This window comes from Astatotilapia calliptera, chromosome 17, assembly GCF_964374335.1.
Source record: "Astatotilapia calliptera chromosome 17, fAstCal68.1, whole genome shotgun sequence".
Classification (NCBI taxonomy): Eukaryota; Metazoa; Chordata; class Actinopteri; order Cichliformes; family Cichlidae; genus Astatotilapia; species Astatotilapia calliptera.
This window is the reverse complement of record NC_137438.1, coordinates 2,647,261-2,654,445: the sequence shown is the minus strand read 5'-3', so window position 1 is coordinate 2,654,445 and position 7,185 is coordinate 2,647,261. Positions and strand designations below refer to the sequence as shown.

Below are 7,185 nucleotides of genomic sequence, written 5' to 3'. Positions count from 1 at the left end.
ATAACAGTAGCCAGCTGCTGCCACAAGATGGCAGAAAACTAAAGGTTCGCAGAGAGATTTCTTTAGTTTGGGACATTTAATCAATGTGTATTATTACACTTGATTAAATGTCAGAGCAAATAGATGACGCACAAGAGAAGAATATATGAAAGATTGTATTGAAATGTCCTGGAGCTGTATGTGAGGCATTCAGGGAACATCGGTCATTTATATGGAGAGAAATCTGTCTCAAAAGTGTTACAAATGAATACAGTATGATCCACAAATATAAACTAAGATTTAACAAATATGTGCAGTGATTGATGTGCTCTCAGGCATGTGCTTCAATCCACAAACAAATACAAAACAATCTGACCAGACGTACAACTGTTTCACAAACTCTATAAAGCATTCACACTCCAATGGATGCATCAGAAAGCAATTTGGGATTACGATCTTGTCCAAGGATATTTGGCTTGCAGACTGGAGCAGCCAGGGATCAAACCAGAAAACTTTCTGATCAAAAGCTGACTTGTGCTAAATCCTGAACGGCAGCCAGCCCATTTTAGCCATCCAAGATTAAATGACACATTCTTTAATTACAGAGTTAGGGATTGTTACGTGGAACTCAAAAGAAATGTTGAACCCATCTCGTGTCCTGTGTCTTCTGAAGCTGTCTGTACTTTTACCTCCAAAGTTCATCAGCAAACAGTTTGCAGGCCTGTAATTATCAGGCTGTACCTAAGCGCTTGAATTCAACCTAAAAGCTGTGCTGTCATATAGAACAGCGCTCCCCAACCCCTGGGCCTTGGACCGGTACCAGTCCTGTCATTTGGTACCGGGCCGCAAAAGTTGAGGCTCAGGTGTGAAATGTATGGTTTTCTGGGTTTTTATCGGTTTTCAGCGTTATTTTGTTATTGTTTTTATCGTTAACTGGGTCCTGGGTCTTTTCACGTGTGTTATGAATAAATCTTCTTTTTTTCGGTACCGGTACTAGTTTTATTTTGTTGTATTTATCCACGACACCTTAAAGGCCGGTCCATGAAAATATTGTCGGGCATAAACCGGCCTGTGGCGCAAAAAAGGTTGGAGACCGCTGATATAGAACCAAGTACCCTCCGCGGAAATTATAGCTAATGTCACAATTGGATCTGATGAGACAGCTATGATTTCTGGACTCGAAGTAAATAATCCTGAATGAATTTATACAACATCAGTTTGTTTGTTTTGCTTTCATAACAAATAGTTTGAGCCATATACAAATACAGAAGTGACAAATGGAAACATATTTACAATCCAAAGTAGCGGTTTTCAGTAGCACAGTCTTTTATTTACAGTCTGCTTCTCCTGGTGGTAAACTTCTATCACATGTTTGGATTAAAACTTGGGCCTACATAGCTGCTGGTTCCAGCTTAAGCAATATTTTAAAAATACTAAATTCTTCATTGATTTGAGCTGTGGGGTTTGCTATACACTGGCAGAAAATTGTAGAGTAAATGGTGAAAACAAAGAAACCAAATCACAAGATCCTTGAATTCCATCTTTTTCATTAACAGAAACTCCAACAAATTTGTGGCCAACTGTTGATGTTTAGGATATGAAAAGTCCAGTCCAGCAGGTGGCGGTAATGCGCCTTAAAGCTTTAACCGCCAAACAAATCCAAAAGCCGAAGAAGAAGCCGAGTTCCCGCTTTATGGCGTTTTTCTCTCAGTTTATTGTCAAGACTGATTTAAAGGTAAGCACCGAGTCTAGTCAATGTAGAGATTAGCTCCTGAATGAGTCTTTCTGTTCTCTGTTCTCAGGTTTTGTAAACCAGTTGAAAAAAAATCTGACTAAATTGACTCAAGCTGCTTTAAACTAATTCACAGAAAGATATCAGAAAAAGGTTATGAAACACAGAGAAGAAAATAATTTTATTAGAAGAAAGCTTTTAAATGAGCTCACTGTAATCAGAGTTTATGTTATTTTATTAGTCTGTTACTAAGCGCTACTTAGCATCTCTGTGGCACCTGCACAGTTTATGAACATGCTATCCAAGCTAGCTAGCTAGCGCCACCCTTCATCCATCACTTCAGGCTCCAAAAGACCCAACATGATGGCGGTAAAAGTGCTATAATGAAATCCATTTATGAGAAATGTAAAAATAAATGTATTCCAGGCTAAAACACAGCTGCCTTTGTCTTATCAGAGCAAAGTTGTTTGGCCCACAGGGCATGTGACTGTAAAAACTGGCCTCACTCTGAGAGGCCTGTTATTAAAATCATTTCAAAGATGATTTGATAAATTCTGATCAGTATTCAGTAAATGAGCCTGATTAACTGTTAGCAAAATAATAATGATAGGCCAGAGATACCAGAGATGCATTTTTAAAACAAATACAACCTCGAACCCTAAGAGGGGATCTGTGTTCTAATTTTATCACATTTAAATGTACTGCAGATCTTTTAAAGCTCCAAACAAAACTGAAATGGAGGAACAAAGATATATAGAATAGAATAGTCTTTTATTGTCTTTGTACATTTCCAGCTAAATTGTGGGGGCTCCACACCAACTGTGCATGGAAAACAATATAAATAGTAAGACAGTAAGAATAAATAACATAAAAGAGGAGTATATACAAAGAGGAGGAAGGCACACATTAGAGAACAGGTTGCAGAATTCTTGAAAGTAGTGCAATGGACTTGATACAAGTAGAGAATCGGAGTGTGACTGAGTGATGAGGGTTACTCAGATCATGGCTCAGATTTCTACACCCACTCAGATAGGATAATCTTCCACGGCACACCTGATCAGTTCTCACGGCACACGTATGTGTACTCGTTTATGCAGCTCCATCGATTGTTCTGTTTTCGTTCTTGGCCAGGGCCTTTTTTAAAGAGGAATTGCTCTCCTGGTACTGGTGTGCCATACTGCTGAATTTGGTATCAGTGCTCAAACCTTTTGTCTTTGTTTAAAACAAGTTGCCCACCCAGGGAAGCTAAAATTTGTTGTTTGTACTCTCAGATGAACATATGAGACACTTTGAGTCTTCAGTGCAGTGTGGAGCCTAACAAAGTTCTGTTTTGTGTCCCAGCTGATCAGCAGGAGGAGAAGAGTCTGACAGAGCAGCAGAGGAACATTTCAGCTACTTGGACTCAGCTCAGCCACTGCAGAGAAAACAATGAGTTCGACAAAGAAGGTGACAGATACTAGTGTTAAGAAATACTCCATTAAAAGCTAAAGTACTGATATATGTTTTATGCTAAACTAACTGAACCCTGTGCTGTATTAATGTAATGTAAAAAAGATGTATACAATGCATACATCTTAGACGGTGACGTGTGCCTCTAAACATCAAAACGAGCAGGGAAGAGGTTAAAGTGGGATTCAGCAGGATTCAACCCTAAAATCAGCTGTAGTGGCTCAGTGTGGGGAAAAGAATCACAGCTCACAATAATTTCTATTGAAAGCTCCAGTAGATTTTTTTAATGTACAGGCTGTGATCAGCTGACCTGTTGGTCTCTGTGAATTCATCCAGATGTCAGCAGATGTTTCATGAGTTGTCCTGGCTGATTTCCATTCTCTGCACTGACAGTACACTGTCTTTATATTAGACACTAAACTGTTGGTATGTGGGTGGAGCTCAGTGAATGAATGTCAGCATCATGAGCTTAAGTTCAAGTTAATCTCTGCTACACTTGATGTAACCTAACTCTGACATGAGCACCACAGTCTCTGTGCACCAGTCACACACTGTTCATTACTTTAAATCCATCACAGTACAGTAAACTTACCTGCTTATCCTGCACTAACCTGCAGAGGATTTTACTGCAGTCTTTACATCACATTGTGAGACAAACTGCACACAAACAGTTTGTGTGTTTGCTGATGTTTGTTGGGCTGATAGAATCGCTGCATTTGAAATGACCTGCCACATAAAAAATATTACTCCATTTATTCTCGCTTGTCTTCTGTATTGCTAGCTAGATGTTGAAATAACGCGACCGCGACTTATTAGCACCTGCAGGTAGGGCTGCTCGATATAACGATATATATCGGATGATGATATAAAAACATCTATCGTTTCATTTTACACTATCGTTTGTTTCGTGGTGTCACAAAATAAACTGTTTACGGCAATATTTGTTCATGGTTTTGATGGTCACTGTAGTGGCTATATTAATTTCTTAAAGTTCTCTCTTTCTCTTATATTTTATATAACCACACTACGGACGGACAAGCGCCTGTTTTTATGCATTGTCGTTAGCAACAACGACGGTAAAACCATCGCGTGTCCGCTTGTTTATGTTCCACATAAACCTTTCACAATAAAGCTCAAGATCCTGTTGAGACTTTTCAAAATAAACTGAATCACGTGAAAGATGCAGAATGTTTACGGATGAGAAGTAAAAAAGACGCCAGGTGCTAAAAAATAAACCTTAGACTCAAACGTTAGAACAGGCTTCTCCCCGCAGCACGCCGTGTAATAAATACTCAAAGAAAACGGCGCCGTTACAACTTATGTCTAAAAATGTATCGTTTCATGTATCGGTTAAAACACTCAACTCAGCTACACGACGCGCAGCTGGAAACACTTCACGCAAGTCAAGCTGCCCGAGATTCACAGAATTTACAGAAAAGGTTACATTTTTGTGATTTATATCGTTATCGGACGATAGATGTCTGATATCGGGAGATGAGATTTTGGTCATATCGCACAGCCCTACCTGCAGTCGTTCAGATTCTGTGCCAAAAAACACAAACGCTGGCCCATTTTAACCCCTGACTATGGCACACAGTTTTGCCTCTTTAATCTTTTATCGTTAGTACATGATCGGGATTGGATTTCATATGTTATTGTTTAGGCTCAAATCGATTAGATCTTTGATGCCCGCAGTGATGAAATAACTCCCCTCAAAAGAATTAAACCAAAAGTAACAGCCTGTTTTGAAAATATAAGGAGTAGAAAATACTGATTTTTTTTATATGTAGCGAGTAAAAGTAAAAAAAAAAACTCAGACTCTGACATCATCCTTCACTGAGTCAAGCTAGTAACTGTTACATTTGATTTATTATTACTGAATAAATTAGACAATTATAGAAATATATAATAGGAAACAGCAACAGGAAATATAAAAAAGTGCAGACCTGGTAAACATTTATTACTATTCTGAGTGTTAGCATTAATATTTGTGCACAAGTAGGAGAGATGGGCATGATTTTAGCTTGTTTGAACAATGATTAATTATCTTTAACAGCAGGTTGGATGTAATGTGTTACTACTACCAGTAGGTGGGGATAAGAGACCTTTAAGGTGTTTGGTGCCACACTCCCCCTTCAGGTTTAAAACTAGTGTTAATGGAGGGAGTTTGAAGCCTCAGTTTGTTTAATGACTGCATTTCACTCACTGCCTCTGTTTGTATCTCTGTCACTGCAGAACCAACATGGACTGAGAAGTCAGCGCTCTCAGGAGGCCGACAAACCGCACAGAAGAAAGAGAGAGAAAAAAAACACCTGTGACGAGTGTGGGAAGGGTTTTACTGGGAAGTCTAAACTAAAACAACATCAGTTAATCCACACTGGAGAGAGACCGTTCAGCTGTGACTTGTGTGGAAAGTCGTTTTCCTGGAAGACTGCCCTAAAAACACACCAAGTCGTCCACAGTGGAGTTAAAGCTTACAGCTGTGATCAGTGCGGCAGAGCTTTTACTCGAAGTAGCAGCTTACAGAGGCATCTAGTTACCCATTCTGGAAATAAGGCATACAGCTGTGACATCTGTGGAAAAACCTTCAGCCTGCTATGGAGCCGAAATACACACCTACGCATTCACTCCGGAGAAGATGTGTACTGGTGTGATCAGTGTGGCAAATACTTTACAATAGACGCACAGTTACAACGCCACATGTTTACCCACACTGAGGAGAGACCTTATCAATATGACCTGTGTGAGAAGACTTTTAAAACTCCACAGCACCTGAGACGACACCAGCAGATCCACACCAGAAAGAGACTCTACAAGTGCAGTTACTGTGAGGTATGTATTTTTGTTTTTATCTTGTAAGTTCAGTCTGACGGTTTGGAACAAGTCTGCTCATTAAATTGTGTTAGCATGTTAGCACTTCTACTGCACCCAAGAGTAGCTCTGAGCCATTATTCAGATTTTCATTTCATTTAAGTGTAAGTCAGATGTTACTGTAATATTAAAGAAGTATTACTGTAGTATTATGGTGGTAGTATTGTAGTTATTGTAGCCCAGTACACTGAGTGTGTTAATCGAAGCAGTAAAATTGGACGTCTGCAGAGATGCTCTTTATTTCAGGCGACGTTCAGGATACAAATGTTGAAGGACTGACTTACACTGTGTTTGTGTCTTTGTTTAGAAGCAGAGCGACACAGATGGATCCACTTCTCAACCCTGTCATCACTGTGGTGGTGGGAAAGACTTTCGTTGTGACATCTGTGGAAAAACTTTCAGTGAGCAAGCTGGCCTAAAAAGACATCAACGTAGACACACTGGAGACAAACTGAAATACTGCAAAGAATGTGGGAGAAGCTTCCCCACATCAGGTGACTTAAAACCAGTGCTTTAAGTGGCCCAAAAGAGGTGCCGGTACTCTATTTTTTTTCCGCCTCCCCTGAGGTAACAACAACTATATTGAATGGGTTTTATATACAACAGTCAACAGACAACCTTATACTAAATAATAAATCATTTTATTAGTTTGTGGATTTGCTTGAGCTAGAAAGAGCTACTGAACATAAATAAAATGTGCAAAAAGGTATTGAAATTTTTTTTAACAAAATGTACATAAAATAAATTATAAACTAATTTGTATTTTGCTCTCTCTTGAGTCCCTGCTGGTATCAGCAGCAGCACTTGTAAAGTGTACCTGCAGAGCTTGGTAGTTCTCCCATACTACTTTCACTGTTCTCTCACTTGAAGCAACCCAAACATAATAACCATAGAACAGTAGAACATAATCTTGAGTCTTGAAGATGGTTCATTTCTTTACCCCTGAAAAATATACAAAAGCAGATTCAGCAAAATACAATCACAGTACACCAAATGAAAAATGAGAAATACTGTACAAATCATTTTACCTAGAAAAGGCTCCAGCACGTTTTGGGCTCCACTTTCCTTTCACTTTGGGCTTCGCAGTTTGTGGATGCTGCACTTCTCCTCCCTAGTGCCAGCCATGTCTGCACATATGTTTGTGCGTTAAACTG

General features: G+C 39.3%; 1 long non-coding RNA gene across 1 annotated transcript; it reads left to right on the top strand.

Annotated features, from left to right (window-relative positions):
- The first annotated feature begins 1,596 nt into the window (after positions 1–1,596).
- On the top strand, positions 1,597–6,738 carry LOC113009417 (uncharacterized). Its single transcript, XR_013902880.1, has 4 exons — positions 1,597–1,714; positions 3,053–3,157; positions 5,396–5,992; positions 6,339–6,738. It is a non-coding gene; the product is annotated as an uncharacterized LOC113009417 (long non-coding RNA).
- The last annotated feature ends 447 nt before the right edge of the window (positions 6,739–7,185 follow it).